Genomic DNA, 16871 nt, shown 5'->3' with positions numbered 1-16871 from the left:
TCTCAATGTTAATTTGTATCTGTTGACTTGTCAGAGATACGAAATCACTGATCAGTAAGCAAGGCCCATGATTTTCTAAAGTTTGTCAGAAAAGCTGCTGACTTTTGCCATTCTGCTACAATTTGCCGTTCTGCTACAAACTCTGCAAGGGAACAAAATCTGTATTAGTTTCAGAATGATGCTTATTAGTTTTATTGGGTACATTCCTTGAGGTAGGAAAAGTGCCATTTAATTATTTTAACATCAGTACTATTTGAGTCTTCTTATCTAAACGCAAGTGCAGTTGACATAAGGAAAGTAAAAAAAGAAGCAGGCTACCGAAAACCTGCAAAACAAAACAGAGGTTCTCTAGTACCTATGTTTTACATGTGTAAATTGTCAAAGTTTAACTGAGACAATGCCAGGAACATAGTACAGGAATAAAAGTCAGTCGGAAAGGTTCTTCATCTGTCAAGATTAAATGACAAACAGGGTGAAGATTTTCAAATTAATGCTTGCTGACCATCAGCTGTACAGAAAAGCAAACAGCAAAAACCAAGATGCTGATGCAAAACCAAGAAGCCTTAAAACACTGCTTATGGCATTCTGATTGTTTAAGACCTGACAATGTGCACTTTCAGGCAAGCCTTAGCTTTAATGAAACAGATGCCTGTTCTAAGGCAGTGCTTTCTTCTAAAGTTGAATCTAAATTCTTGCTGCTTTCTGAACTGATGTGAAATAGCTCTGTAAAAATGCATTTAGAAATTAAAACCCCTTCTAGCTCTTTGCCCAAGTAACTTTTAGTATGCTGGTCAAAGAGGACAGTGGTGTAATCTCTAATGCCTCGTTGGTTGGGACACCCGCATTCTGTCTGACTGCTGGAAGTACCAGCTCACGTTCTGGAGTGCAGCGAATCAATCACTCCCTACCTAGACTTGTGTCCTGTATCACGCAGACCATGGGCAAAAGCTAATTACGCTAGTCTTCCATTCAAACAGAAGCATGTGACAACAACAGGCTGACTGCAGCCTTAGTAAAACAGGGTTTTCCTGAGGCTGTTTCATATGGGAGAAGTCATGAACATGATTGTCAGCAGTGAAGGAACACATGAAGTATTGGTGCTGGATTAAAAAACACCAGGTTTTGGAATGTTAAAGAATACACACTGAGATGGCAGCTCCACAATCATGGTGAAGACAAGTTTGTGCCCAGGCCTGACACAGATCCAACTCTGTTAGTCAGATTTACCACACCACCGAACATAGTATCTACAGCAGCTCCATGAAGAGAGGCAGTATTCAAACCGGCATGAATCTCACTGAGCTGAAGTTAATCCATCTAAGTTTTGCAGTGAAATTTGTATCTACAAATTAAATTTATCGTGGATCAGAGCTTTGAATCAGGTAGTTGCAGCATTTCTAATCTGCTACAGGATACCTTAAGGCTAGATTTACTGTAGCGGGGTCTAAAAATTTCATGATACTTTTCAACAATCCAGATGCAAGAAATCTTAATAAATCATCTTCCCTTCTATCTCCTTCTTGTCCTACCTTCCCCACCTATCCTCGCTGCCACTCCTGTGAGACAGAATATGATTGGCAAGGATTTCCTAGCACAGATGAAAGAATTCATTTTTCTAAAACCTTACTCATTCATGCATCACCAGAGTACTGTCTGCTGGCAAAGAGTCCAGCATGTTGAAACATGGAGTGGGTGGTGAAGGAGACTGCCATCATAGATCCCTTATTCTGAACCTAGTTTGAACAAAGGACATTTTGACTGGTGTATCCAAACAAGGCAGAAAAAAACCCCCAACGGTAAGAGAGTCAAAGGACACTACTTGATCAGGAAAGGGAAACCACACTGATGAGTAGACTAACTTTTTGGAAGAGAGGATTATGAAGAATAGGAAACCGACCTAAACCAGCTGTTTTTCTGTCATAGGAATTCCTTTACAAAATACCTCTGGATATAACTTACTCTCTAGAAGGTAAGACCCTACAACCGCAGCCCCAGAACAAATATTTATTCTTAGAGCACAGTTACTCAAACAGATTTCTCGGGTCTTCACTGTCATGATTAGCAGGGCTTACAGCTTAGGCTTTCACAGACACAGAGCAGCTGAAGGTATCAAACGCAGTTTGTGCCTCTGAATAAGTCTGAGAAATCTGAGATGGCTGCTAGAGGCTCTTTGGGACTGGGCAGGCTCCAGCACAGACACATCTACATCTGCCTAGTGACTATTTACAAGACGTAGATTCAACCAGGACTGCAGCAACCCCTGTTATAATCAGCAAGACAATACACAGATTCATGCCTTCAACCCATATCTCTGAAGAACCCTGTACGGCATAGAGTAGCATTCATCAAGAGGGAACAGGATAAACAATGTTTATGCACTAGTTTGAGACTACACTCATTTCTCTAAGGTGAAAAAAGTGTGGATTTTCTGAAAAGAATGTTCCTACCAACTGAAAAAGAAGAAGAAAATAAATAATAAATCAGTGAAAGAATAAGAAGTTAGAAACCAAGTTCAGGTGCATAAAAAAGGGGCTAAAACCCAACTTTGTTGCATAGCCTGATGAGATCTCTTTGCATATTTCATTTAGTCTTGGAAGTCTGGAATCACAAACATGAGCCAAGAAGAGGGCCCCAGTTTCCAAACCCAGAACCTAAAGCCACACCATGGAGAACATAAGTACCTATCTGTCACCAATCAAATATAAAGCCAAAAAACTTCCAGCTACATATCATTTAATTGAAAGTTGTCACTTAACACGCATTTCCTATACCTATTACTTTCCCTATGTTATTCAATGTATAGGTGTTCAGCATAGCTATCTGACCCCTGACATCCAACATCTGAGGTCTAGGAAGATACTTGAGTGAAGGAACACTTTTCTTATTTAAACTATGACTTCTTATTGACCTTACTGACTGATGGGTGCCCTGCAAGGTGGCATTTTTAAGAATTTATGTTTCCTTTACAAAAGAATTTAAGTTTCCACCCAAGTAATCTTTGATCCAAACTTTTTTGATTCTTTTTGACAGATGACCTAATGAAAATGGGGTGATTCACCTGTACAAAAGAAGTACCATGACCCTCCTTACCTTCCAGTGCCAGAATCTGAATTGCTTAATTAAAAATAACCATCTCTCAAGATACAACTAAAGACAGCTTTTATATGTTTTCTGAAGAATCCCTCTGAAACTCCCAAGAATGAATGCTCTTCTCAAATTTGATACATTTCCAGAATAACTTTGAGTACCGTCATGAAACGGACAGTTGTCATCTATGCAGTAAAACGTGCCCTCAGAACTACTCTAGCTAGCTTACTACTTCAAAAAAGGAACTGCCAACTAATAGGCAAACTGGCCTTTTATAACTTGAGACTGATGCACCAAGTGGCCTGGAGGAAATTGTAGAACATTCACCAAATCCCTAAGTTCGATCTTAACTGTCACTTGCAGGAAAAAAAAAAAAAAAAAAAAAAATGTAACAGGCATGCTTGAGACTTTTCATTTCCTGATAAGGTTGGAAACATCAATTGCTTTTGTTGCCTGCATGCTGCTTCCAACACAGAAAACATGAAAAGGCATCAGATTCCAGAAGTTTTCTTCATGCAGCTAATAACAGGTCAAATTATCAATGATCCCAAAGTAAAATAAAACAGCCACTAATAAAACCTGATCACATAAATCCTAATGGAGCTGTAAAAAAAACAGTAATAAGGCATCTATACAATTTTTTTTTCCACTGCCCGGTAAACCAAACCATTCAACTAATAACAACAAATACAAAATCACATAGATAGAAGACCAAAAGAATTGGGGTTTATCCTGGAAAATGCCAACCTAAAGTCACTAAGGCAGTCACAACTGATGAGCACACACATGCTCCCAGTATTACAGCCAGAACACCAGATATGACTCTTGAAGGGTTCCTGGAAAGGTATCTGTTCATCTGCACAAAATACTTCAGACATGTTCAAAACTTGAGCCCAGTCCTCCAATTATTCAGTATTCTTCAAAAGTATTCCAGAAGTAGCAGAAAAGAGCTACAAAGACAGCATGAAGATAGGAGAAAGTGCCTTGTGATTAGATAATGGAAAGAGTTTGAAGTTAATCAAGCTAATCAATATGGACACCGGAAGAAACTAAGTCTTCTCACAGCACAGAAAGAATATATAAAAAAAGAACCTCCAGTTAAAAGAAAGCATATAAAACCCCCACATGACTAGAAACTGAAGGCTGACAAATTCAAATTAGAGTAGGAACACAACCATGCAGGATAGCAAGGACAATTAACACTTGAATACATTATTTGGGGTGGGGTTCTGAATTTGCTACTATCTTCAAATTAAAGCTGGTGCCACTCTGGAATTTACACTTCAGTAAAAACACAAGTTACTGAATTTAATAAAGGTAGAATTTGGTGCATCTCAATATACAGAGATCAACTGTAGATTTATATAAAAGCTTCATCCTATAACATCTGTATACTTACTTTGCCTTGATGTCAATATTCCACAAATCACATAGTAACAGAAAAAGGTCTAGTGTTTGCTCCCATTCCCTCCTCCCACCCCAAAGCTAAAGGCCTGTGCATTATTCTCATTTTCCACAACTGCCCCCACAACTCTGGACACTAGATTTTCCCTTCAACATTTGTTTTTGGTTCGATATTTCAGTAATATCATAGATGTACTTTATTCCCTTTTGTAAAAGAGGGAAAGACCTGAAAATATCTTTAGCTTCTGCATTTTTCACTTAGACCATAGCTGATTTTTCTTCCGCTACACACACTCCTTATGTTTTGCAGCAGAATCATTTCTCAGTTATGCCTGCTACATCAGGCTCCCTCCAAAATGATACACAGTTATGAATGGAAAGCCCCTCCTACATCAGGAGGTGAAATCCAATCATCTATTTAAATTTCTTTTAGTAGCTCTCCTTTTACCAGCTAGGTATCATGTTAAGTTATTTTCCAAACAGGTAAGTTTTACAGCTTCACTTCAGCGTTAACATTTAAACTTTTATTCCATCTGTCCTTTTGCTTATACTTTGTTATTTTGCTTTCTTTTGCCACCCATCTTCCACATAGCCTTCCCTGTAAAGTACCTTTCTGTTCACCAAGTTCTCCAGTGTCACCAGCATGTTTGTTGATATATAGTTCATATTAAGACCAAGCAATCACGCAATTCTGTAGCAAAATATTCAGCTTTTCTGATGTTCCTTTAGTATGCATTACTCAAGTTGTGGGGGATTAGAGGGGAATTCTTGTTCATCAATTTACAGAGCGCGTACCATTAAAGACACTGTGCATACATACAGTGGCAAGCAGTTAAACCTTCAGAAAAAAACAGCCAGCAAAAATAATGACAATAAAGAAATAACAGCTTAGGTTTGAAGAAGAGTCATCATATACACAACTGGTATTGAAACTGGAGAGCAAGAAGCAGGTGGGTGGTCCCAGTGGTGCTGCGGGTGCAAAAATGAATATACACTACCTGCCAGATGCCTGCTAGAGTAAAGGACCAATCTATACAATTCTCTCAGGAACATCTGGGTTGTGATAATGTAACATTATGGCTTTTTAAGAGATTTACAGTTTTTAATTAGCTCACACTCTATTTAAAGTTTCAGCTTAGAATTAATCATTTTAGCTCCTGTCTATAGCTTCCTACAAAACAGAACTTAAGGGGAAAAAAAAAAAGACACCCAACAACCCTTCTGCAAGGTTGAGATTTCAGAACTTTAAATATGTTCTTACGTTAAGTATCTTCAAAAGAAAGATCTAGACATAAACACACAGGGTATAAAACTTCCATCAGCAGTTACTGAGTTCTTCCTCACATTTTAAGTAGTCAAAAAAGAAAGTACACACATGGCTTAGAAGTAGTTGTTGAAGTCACTACATTCAATTCTATGTATGCATTAACAGACCTATTTAATATGGTAGAAAAATGAACTTAAACAATAATTGCTTTTCTGAATGCAGCGAAGCAAAAAGATTCAACAATTCTCTATGTACCAAGTTGCAGAACTACAGAACTTAAGAGATAGTACAGAGTGGTGCAATTATTCCATACTACCAGGTATCTCCACTGGACTACACCAGAATAAAGCTAGAAAAATGGAAATTAAAATAACTAGAAGTTAACTTTTCAACCTTGCTGTAACACATGTACGTATTTTTAAGCTGGCTGGACATTTAAGAGCATAGACAAAAAGATACTATGTGCCATAGGCTCATGTTAGCACTGCTACTGAAGGTTACATTTCTGTATTTCCCAACATTCCAATTTGCAAATTTGACTTACACTGACATCTGCTTAAGTTTTCTAGTAGTTCTGAACTTACTTTGCAAGTCATACCTAAAAACTGTACAAGCCTTACTACAAATACGCTCAGCAGCAAGAAAAAAATCCAAACAACTTTCAGAAACAGTACTGATTCTTATCCAATCCATGGAGAAATAGATAGATGGTAGCAGCATGAAGCTGAGCTTGTAAAACAAATTAAAAGGGAATGCATAAATGTTCTATCATCAGTATTTATTTTCTCTAAGAAAAACTAAGTAACTCAGTTTTCTAGAGAACTATGCTGAAGTAATAGACATCACAGTCAAATGGGAAAAATGAATGCGTGTGTTTCTTCCTGAATTTATTTTCAACTTTTTTTTTTTAAATCAGGGAACAAAAATATAAATATTTGTTATTATGACTATTAGCATACACACAATATAAGTGAAAACATAAACATACCATATCTTTCCAGAGCTGCAGAAACTTGTTCTTTCAAATTCTAAAGTGGACTTCTACAGTTCTTGTACCTATAATGCAAAACACTACATTTCAGTTTTCGCACTATGCTCCATACCAATCTGAAACTCAGTACAACTTCAGAACAATACATTCAAGAATGGCCATTCAGTTAGTCACAATTTTGCAACTAAAGGAAACATATAATTAGAATCATAGAATACAATCTCTCAAGTTGGAAGGGACCCATAAGGATCACAGAGTCCAACTCCCTGCTCCTCACAGGACTACCTAAAACTAAATATAGGACTTCCCAAGCTAAATCATACTTCCCATAAAAGCCACAATAGAAAATACTTCATATGTTAGGGAAACTACAAATGCAGAAAATACCCACACACAGTGTTCCCTATTCTTTCCTCTCTAGTGATGCAATAGAGTTTTACAATTCCATTTATCCAGTTCATTACAAATATCCATTTCCCTATTCTGGAAGATTCTGGCAAAGTTTCTCCTTCTCCCCCTCCTTTTTTTTTTTTTTTTTTTTAAGAATTGGTATTTATATCAAGAAAAAAAAAAAGACACTCAAAAGAAGTGACAAATAGAATCACATCTTTGTCCTGGCTGCACAAAACTGCCGGAGTTTGATAAGCTTTTCTATAAATTGTTCATTTTCAGGGAAGCCATAATTAACAAGGGATGCATGACTAAAACATACTCCAAAAATTGTCAACAAACACCTAAAAGCACAACCAATTTCAGTGGAAAAAGTGACAGAAACAGGCATATAACTAAAGAAATCTAGTAATTACTTTCCAAAAAGTTACTCATTTGGCAGAGAGTATCACATTTTCAGTACTCTGAAGATTTAATTCTTAATTTCTTGGTTCTAAAACTCTATTAAGAGCAAACAAATCCAATGCAGCTGATTTAGGCTGATCTCCAACATAGATCTGAGTTCCCATGAAGGAAACCCTGATCTGGTTACCTTAAGAATACATTCAGGTTTGTCTTAAAAGATGTCAAACCAGAGAGAACCCATCCAGTACCAAAGGCCCAATTCTTTATCAGGGATGTGAAATAGGGTGATCCTGGACTGACACAGTCATGCCAGTAAAGCTCTACAGCACAACCAGTTTGTACACAATTTTTTGTATTTAAAGAAAAAAGTTAAATAGGGCACCCTACCTGTTTCATGAAACAAGATTGCTATTTCAACAAACAATTATGATAATTATATGGATTTACGTACAATTAGGATTAATGAGCTAATGTTATGCAACTGTGTCAATAAAACTTTACTACCATTCAGAAGAAAAAAATGAATAAATTTATCTGAACAGTATGAGACTGTAACCGATGATTTTCCTGTTTGGAAGTAGCACTTCCACTCCATACCAACAGCAGAAATCCAGAATATCTATCATATATTCTATTGAAGACTAATTCTTCATTCACTGTGACGCTATTAGGCAAACTCAGTTAAAAGTATTCTGACAAATGTGACGAATGTTTTCACACCTTATATCACAGGACTTCCAGCTTAAATGCCAATGTATGTATTTGTTCATGTACACACACACAGCAATGCCATCTATATAAAATTCACTCACTCTCCTCTAAGGCACAAAAGCACCAACCTTCGGTGTGCACAGAGTATGAGCAGAGCACAAAGTACAGCATGAAAAAGTATCACAAACACATCTATCAGGGATCTTATGATTATTGCCCAGCAATAGGAGAAAAGAAAACAAAGGTTCCCAACACAACTGAGGCTATGTAGTTTAGGTCAGTACAATTTACAGAAGAAACAAGACCACAGTGGAGGAGATGGAGACAGGAGATTTGGTTAAAAACAAAAAGACAAACCGGACTTCAAGGCACATTGAATGATATTAACAAAGACGGTAAGCTACTGAATTAACCAAACTGTAGCATACAAAACTACAAAATATTTAAGAAATGAATTATAAATTATGAAAAATACTTCGCAACTCATGTCTGGCCTGATGAAAGGCATCATGAAGTCGCCTCTATCAGGTGCTTAAACAACATTTTCCACTTTTTATTTTTGTAATAACTGTCACAAGACAGGAGTAGAAGAGGAAGTTCTGAGCGCACTACCCTAAAGAAAATAGCAGGTATTTTACCTCATATTATAGATTGTCTCAGACAAATATATAAGTTCAAATAAGAATCATTTTCTTCCACGACTGACATTCTTAATATAACAATGTGAGCTAAATAAAAAACAAGTATTCACAAACACGCTTCTTTCAATAAGATATTCAGGTCATAGGAACCGTGCAAATGGAGTATTTATCACCACTTTACAATGTAAAGGGCTCAACCTTTGCAACCAAGAAATACCAGTATTTCACAGAAGTGATGGCAGCTCTTAAGAGAGTGTGCATGTCCTTGAACTCCCATGGGACTTGCAGGTTGTATGGACTGTAAGTATGTCTTTCTATGGTCCACAACAGCCAAGTTTTGCTACAATAGCTGAAATACATCGAGGTGCTGCTACTGCAATCAATGTATGCTAGTATACCTCGGGCTTTCTAAAAATAAAATAGGGTATATACACACACTAAACCACAATATTAATCACCAAGGCTTTGGACATGAGATTTTGCTATGAAATAAAAAGTAATCATTATCTGAATATGGCTATACAAATAAGAAAAATGAAAACATCATATTGGAAATAGAAATTTTGAAGTAGTGATAGACCTCTTCTGTATTATCTAGCTTTGTAAGAGTTTTTGATACCTTTTAAGACAATGAAACATACCATACTGCAAAATGAAAAGATTTTAAGCATTAAAGTAACCAGCTCAAACACAGGACTAACCATAACGCAAAAGAAAAACTCGTCTACAACTATGGTAGCATTTCCTCAAGTATTTTGACCTGCAGCCCATTTTAGAAGTTCAGCTCCTTTAAGAGCCGCTCCACCACCCCCCAACACCCCAAGCCTGCTGAACTGCAGCTGCTCCAACCTGGGTCCCACAGAGCATACCAGAGCAGGAGTACACAAGTAGTGCCAGAGCCTGGCTGCCTGGACAAGTCTGGCATCTCTCAGCACTGCGCAAGCTTGGCAACATGTTAGAGAGAGCTCTTGTGCCTCCCCTGCACGCAGCTTCTAAAGGTACAGGAGAGGGGGTGTGTATTTGTCATTCTAATCTCATTTCACCAATTTCTTTGGTGCAATGATTACCAAGGAAGTATCAACAAGTCCAAAGAGGGGTCCACCAAAGGGAGTAAGAGCATGGTCTCCTCTATGAAGGAGAGATGAAGAACTAGCTTCACCCCTACAACTCTAGCGCGGTCAAGACAGCAGAAGTCCTGCCACAGTCCTCACAGCACACCAGCGTGAAAAGCAAACCATGCAGACTAATCGCTGCCAGACAATTATGCAACAACCACCAAACCCAAATATGGCTTCCATGATTTTCTGCTTGTGATCCCACCAGTTGATGCAAGGCCCAACAAGACCAATATTCCATTGGGTTTCAAACTGAGATACTGTACCTTACAGGTTTTGAGACACTTAAATTTTTTGTTATTTAGTTACTTAGGCCACAGCTTTGAAATTACGTCATACCAGGACCGAACATGAAAAAAGTAGCACCCTCCATATGAAGCAGCCAACTGGTACATCAATTCAAGTTTGTGCTAAAACATCACCACTGTAATTCACCTCTGGTACAGTCCCACTGTTGACATACTACACAAGATAAGCATGGTTCTCAAATGTAAAGTATGTGAACATAGAGCATGTTTTTAAAGCTATTTGGATGGTTGCAAACAGTAAGGCTTTTTGATGAAAAGTCTTGAACAGCTACATAATGTGAATATCCTTTTCAAGCCACCAGATCACAAAAAGGAAAAAAAAAGAGTTCAAACCTCTGCTTCGCTAACTAGAAGTTTCTCTTAAAACACCTATACCTGCATTCTAAGGAAATGCACGTTGCTTCAAAAGAAGCATGTCACCCCTCTTACCTAAGACAGTGAAGTGAGGGTCCAGAGGGAAGCCACCCATTTAGTTCCACTCAGCTGAACAACTGCAGCTTCTCCTAATTCTTCACCACCCTGTAAAACATGGGTAAAGAACCATGCAGGATGGTAACGGAAAGAGTGTCGGTAAAGACTGACTTCCGCCCCCTTCCTCCATTCAGCAGTTTGCATAATACAGGGAAGCAGGCTCAACCTATTAAAAGTAAGAAGTAGTTAATGCTTCCTTTAAGAGATTCATTCATAAGAGTATTTGTGAGACAGAACACTGTGGTAATATTTAATTTATAATGTAATTTTGCAACCAGTAAGTTATTTTGTCATCAATAAGTTCTGTCACTCCTAGCCACAAGAAGGTGGAACTATTCAAAAATAGCAATTTAAAGTGCTATTGGTTCACATGTTACATTGCCAAGCATGAATCCTGGATCTCAACATGATTTGATCTTTTTTATATTTCTCCTATGCAGTTATTTTCCTGAAGAAATGTCTCGCCAGCTGGTATAGCTACTGAAGCGTTGCTTTGTTACAAAATATTAACTTTACGCTGTATTTGCTGACTTTCTGCTAACCAACGAGATACGTTACACACATAACTATTCACATGAACTAGCCTTTTTCCAAACTTTCATTCATGGGCCATACAGCCTTAAGAGGCTGTGAGGGACTGCCCGTAAATACAGGAAGTTAATGCAGTAAATGTTAAAGTCAATGTGTTTAAGGTGACAAAAGTAACTTCAAACATGTGATTTGCTCATTGCTGTTGTCTCTGGGAACCAACTATTTAGCAAAGCTTACAACACTCTCCTGGGAGCAGGGGGAGGAGGAGGAGATTATTTTTTAAAAAAGTAAATATCATATTCTGAACTATTCGTTACAGACCCTGATAGCAAATGTATTACCCCTCTCCTTCCATGTACAAATCACAACTTGATTAATGACAGAAAACCTTTCAACACTGCTTCTCTATAAAACTCATAGCTACCTTAAATATACTGGATAGTTCAGAAAAAGTGTAAAACATACCTCCTTTGTTTAAAAATCAATATTAATTCATTAACTAAAGTGAAGTGAAGACCTGGCCCACAGTACCAGAAATGAAGACTGACACTGGAAATGAGATATATGCCTACATACTTTAGGAATTCTCTCCTCTTGTCCCTCAATTGCATGTTCTATTTATAAGAATTAGCGGCTTTTACCTTCCAGTGTATGAATACACTGGTGTGGGGAGGGAGAAAGACATTTCCTGCTTTTAAAAAAAGATCAATTCTCTCTGGACATTCACTAAGTAAACTGAAACCAAAAGTAGCAGAGGCAAAAAAAAAAAAAAAAAAATCTGTCTTGCATAGCAAAAACTAAGATGATGCATATTTACAAAAATGTAAACACTAAATCTGTGCCATGATAAGTGTCATATCATGTACTACACTAATTATTGTTTATACAAAGTGTTATATGCTTAAACATGTTCACAATTAAACATGTTTATGACTATTAAAACTTGACTCAAAGATATTTCCACCCCCAATTATGTATTTGGTTAAGTAGAACACCTGTGAATTCATAGAGAACTAATGAAAAACATGTCAACAAAGCACATATTCATAACAAAACAAGCATGATTTTACACTGGGGTACATGTCATTTCATATTTCTAAAGCAGGTTTTCTCCTACAAAAAACGAAGTCAAATGAAAATAAAGAGCACCTGTTTTATTTTCTCAAACTGACTAGAACAGAGACAAAGTCAAGGTGCTCTAACAAGGACTCTAAGAAGCTGAGAACATCCTTAGATATATTTAACAAATACACAGTTTTAACTTCCATTCACAAATGAATCATCACTTGCATATGTCTTTAAGCAGCAGCAGTAATTAACAAAATAGACTAAAAGTTTTGTTTGCTATTAAAAAAAAGGATCAAACCTACACAGTGTTAAGAGTTCTGAAGAGGACCTGGACTGAGAAATCTAGGCTTTGAAACTCACTGCTGTGAAAAAGTTAAACACCTCTGCTTTTTCAAGCCTGCCTTTCCTTCAGTAACTTTTTTTTTTAAATACAGTCACACAATCATACCCCTAAAACCCCCAAACAAATCAAACCATTTATTTTGCCATCTAGCTTGGTGCTTTTATTTCTAAGTTCTTGGGAGATACTTAGGATACTCCAGTGAGGAAAAATAGCAAACAGCTCTGGTAAACAGAAAAATAACTTGCTAATTCCAGTATGAAAGATGCTACATTAAATAGCAGACATTTAGAGTGGAATAGAAGGTATTAATAAAAAAAAAAAAGAGAGATGAAGTATCTGTAATATTGCACAGAAATAATTTCAATTAAAGGTATTTTTCAGCCCTGTAAACCTAAATAGTGGTCTAGCTTTTCTTCCAAGGTTTCTCTGTATTGAATTGACAGAACATTACTGTTACAAAGACAAGTCATAAGCACTGCAAACTGCATTTGTTTTAAAAGACAAATTACATGAGGAAAACTATCGAATATCCATAGCAATTTGATAATGCACATATTTTCAATTCAACACACTCAAACTCTGAGTTTCACAGCATTTTCAAATTAAAAAAAACCAAACACCAAGTACCTTTAAGTGTTTCCAAGATGAAAGGGCACAGAGTATTTAGTACCACCACCCAAAGCAAGCAGTTTGTGAAAACTGTGAAGTGCATTTTCCAGCAGTTTTCATACTTATCAAGAGGTACCTCTCACCATCTCCATTATTCTCCCACCCAGTCATAGATATCTAACAATGCAGTTAAACTTAGAGTATAGCTTCTCCCTTAGCACGGAATCTCTCTCCAGCTGGATGCTATTTGCATGAATTAGGAACTTAATCTTATCTTTTAGACCTCTCCCTTTGAAACCAGTCAAAAAAAACCAACCAAACCTGACAATACAATCACATAGGTGTTACTTCCTTAGGAAATCAAAGCTAAAATCTGATACAATTTCCCACTGAGGAACTTTTTGGTAGACATGCAAGAGGCGTGGTAAAACTAATCCGAGCAGCTGATTCGCACAGAGCCTCAGGTTTGCACAGACTCCTACTGAGGTAGGGAAGTTTCCATACAGACACAGAGGGACCATCCTTGAAGCGATGTGCGAACGCAGGCTTTGTCTCAGAATTAGAACATCGCTTACACAGAAGGAAACATAAACAAGTGTTTCCATTAACTGGAGGAAAAAAAGCATAACTACAAGTCTACAGATTACAGGCTCTTGCTGCTTAAAGGAGAGTTGTGGAACATGTTTTGTTTCCTAAGCAGTAGCAACTTCTGAATGACCATGTCACACCATCTTAGACATCCGACTTGCAAACCGACTGTGAACCAAAACAACCCACAGAGTTCCTTTAGAAGAAATACTGCAGGTACACTGAAACACCGACGCCCAGCACGTCCCACGGTCAGGAGTGACAGACCATATTTAACAGCAAGGCAGCCCGTTCACAGGTTAGCAGGTCCAACTCTTCACGCCGGATAGGAGGCAACACGAGCAAGTGCACGTACCTACTTTGTTAAGCAGGCCCTGCAGACTAGTTACGCACCCCCGCAGCACTCCACACGCCCCTGCCTCCCCAGCTGCCACGGCCGGCCCTGCCGAAGGCACCCAGGCTCTCCATGCCCGCAGCAGCCCCGCGGCGCGGGCACCGCCGCTCGGCCGGGCCGGGAAACCGAGGCAGGGGCAGGCTGGGTTCACCCAAGGTCGCCCAGCAAGCCCGGTCTCCCCGGGGGCGGGCTGAAGCCCGGAGCCACCCGCCCGCCCGGCCTTCCCGCTCCCGGGGAGGGACGGGGCGGCCCCGCACCCATGTGCCTCACGGGGAGGAGGGAGAGGACCACGGAGGCCACGCACCCCCGCCGCCGGCGCCTCCCGCCCTCCTTCCCACCCGCGGTGGGGGATCTCCCCGGCGGAGGGAAGCGGGCAGGGCCGCCTCCCGGCCCCCTCCCCTTCAGGACCGGCGTCAGACGGGCGCCATCCCCCCTCCCGGCCCTCCCCCGGGCCGGGCGCTGCGCAGCGCCTACCGACCTGGGCGCCGCGGCCTGCTGCTCCCGGTCACTCCCGCCGCCGCCGCCGCCCGGGCTCATGCGGGGGCCGCGCCGCGCTCGGGGCCGGGCCGCAGGCGAGGAGGAGGCGCCGCCGCCGCCGCTGCTGCCGGTGGAGCCGTCGGGGCCCCGGGGCGGAGGAGACGGGGCCGCGGCCTGGCGGGGCGGGGAGAGGCGAGCGGCCTGGCGAGGCCGGCGGCGCGGCGCGCAGGGGCGGGAGGGCGGGCCGGGCCCGCGGGTGCGCCTCCTCTCGCGGACTCGCTCGCTCTCAGCCCGAGCCCCGCGCCACCATCTTGGGAGCGAGGCGGATGTCGGCGCGGCGCAGGCGCGGAGGACGAGCGGCGGGCGGGGGTGGGGGGCAGGAAGGAGGACCCGCTGTGTCCCGGCGTGCAACGCGGGCGGGGGCGGGCGGACGAGGCGGCTGCGCCGCGCTACCCACCGCGCGAAACCATAGAGATCCCGGGCCGGTTCCTTCCTGCCTTTTCCACTCGCGGCGCCCGGCGGAAGGAAGCGGAGGCGGCGCCTGCGTGCCTGCCGGCGCGAGGCGGGGGCCGCCATGTTGGAAGAGGGCGGGGGCGGGGGCTCCCTCCGTAGGGAGCGGCGGTCAGCTTGGCGCGCGGGGTGGTGACGCCCCGGGCGGGGCGGAGCTGGGAGCCGCGCGTGCGCCTGCGCAGGCGGCGGGGGCGAGCCGCGGGCGGGGGTGGCGGGGGTAGGCGCGCGGCCGTTGGCGGGGCGCGAGGGGTCGCCGCGGGCACGCGCGCCAACGTTAGCGTATACATGCACGCACGTACACACAGACGGAGGCACACAGATACGTGTGTGCGTCGATGGGCACACACGTGCACATACACATGCATACAGGCGTTCCTACGGGGGACGTACGTGCCCGCGTGCAGGCACCTATGCTCGTGTGTGCACGTGCGCACGTTACAGACACGCACATACACGTGCCTGCACATGGATGCACGCGCACGCATACGTACGTACGCAGGCCCTGCTCGCACACGTGCCCGGCCGCGGGCCGGCGAGCGCGCCGCCATCGAGGCACGGGCAGGGGCGCAGCCCAGCGGCCGTGGCACGGCGAGGGGCCGCCAGTGCTGCGGCGAGGAGAGCGGCGGTCGCCACCGCTGAGCCCCCCGCCGAGGTCCCCACCGAACCCCGCCACCGCCCAGCCCCGCCGCAGTGCCGGGCCCGGCCGGCCGGCCCCATGGCAGCCCGCCTGGCGCTTACCAAGTTTAATCCCGGCAGGGTGCCAGGGCCGGCCAGCGGGAGGGAGCGCAGGGAGGGGAGCGGCCGGTGGCCTCTGGAGCGGAGTGAGCCGGCGCCACGTGCTGCTGGTGCTGCTGCTGCTGGCTGAGGGGACAGGCAGGGCCCGACCTGGCTGCCCCAGCCGTGCCGAGCCCTGCCGCGGCGGCAGGCGAGGGAGGAGAGGACGGGGAGAGCGAGGGCTGGGCGGCCGGCTCGCGGGGAAGGCCTCGCCGTCGCAGCCAGCTGCGGTGGGCAGGTGGGCAGGGGGCCACCGCGGTGTAAATGTAGGTCACCAAGAGTCCGGTGTTATTAAAACCGTTGATGTTCGCTCCTGAATCACTGATTTTTACTTGTAGCATATGCATCTAAATAACTTATTAAAAAAACCCCAACCCTGGGGGGCACGGAGGGCAGAACTGGCTGGCGGGGCTGAGAGGGTCAGGGAGCAGCGAGGCCTGGGTCTGCAGCCCTAAGGGCAGGCAAGAAACCCTCTGGTCCTGCACAGCCCTGCCTTCTGCCTGCCTCACTCGTCTGCCCCTACAAATAATTTTTCCATTGCCTCTCAGGTAATTTCTTTCCCTCCCCTACCTACACCCAGGCCCGTGCGTTGCAAGTATGCTTTTTGAGGGATTTTAAAAACACAAGTAGAACTTGTATTTTGGCAGGTCAATGTTAAAAGCAGGTTGATCAAATAATTTCAAAATTGGGCAATGCGTGCAAAATTTGACTTTTTTGGATGTTGACTTTTTTTAGGCATTAAATATGTGAAACTGCAAGCATAGGAGCTGGGGGGAGGAGTAAGTTG

The 16871-nt window shown here is 42.7% G+C and overlaps 1 protein-coding gene across 8 annotated transcripts in view; it reads right to left on the bottom strand.

Annotated features, from left to right (window-relative positions):
* The window catches only part of UBE3A (ubiquitin protein ligase E3A), a 54240-nt gene extending 38864 nt beyond the window's left edge, over window positions 1–15376 (bottom strand). For 2 of the 8 annotated variants that reach the window (XM_087756131.1, XM_087756135.1), the window contains exons 1-3: window positions 14802–15228; window positions 10749–10956; window positions 6747–6814 (exon numbers count right to left, since the gene is read on the bottom strand). The gene's annotated coding sequence lies outside the window, so the exon portion shown is untranslated. Of the gene's footprint in view, window positions 1–6746; window positions 6815–10748; window positions 10957–14801; window positions 15231–15257 lie in introns of those variants that run through there. The other 6 variants (XM_087756134.1, XM_087756137.1, XM_087756133.1 and 3 more) reach the window with 4 other exon arrangements.
* Between the last annotated feature and the right edge of the window lie 1495 nt (window positions 15377–16871).

The sequence above is a fragment of the Nipponia nippon genome, unplaced genomic scaffold (assembly GCF_047370975.1).
Source record: "Nipponia nippon isolate SJK-2023a ecotype South Korea unplaced genomic scaffold, ASM4737097v1 scaffold_2, whole genome shotgun sequence".
In the NCBI taxonomy this organism is placed as follows: Eukaryota; Metazoa; Chordata; class Aves; order Pelecaniformes; family Threskiornithidae; genus Nipponia; species Nipponia nippon.
The sequence above is the reverse complement of the archived record's forward strand: the minus strand, read 5'-3'. Positions and strand labels throughout refer to the sequence as shown.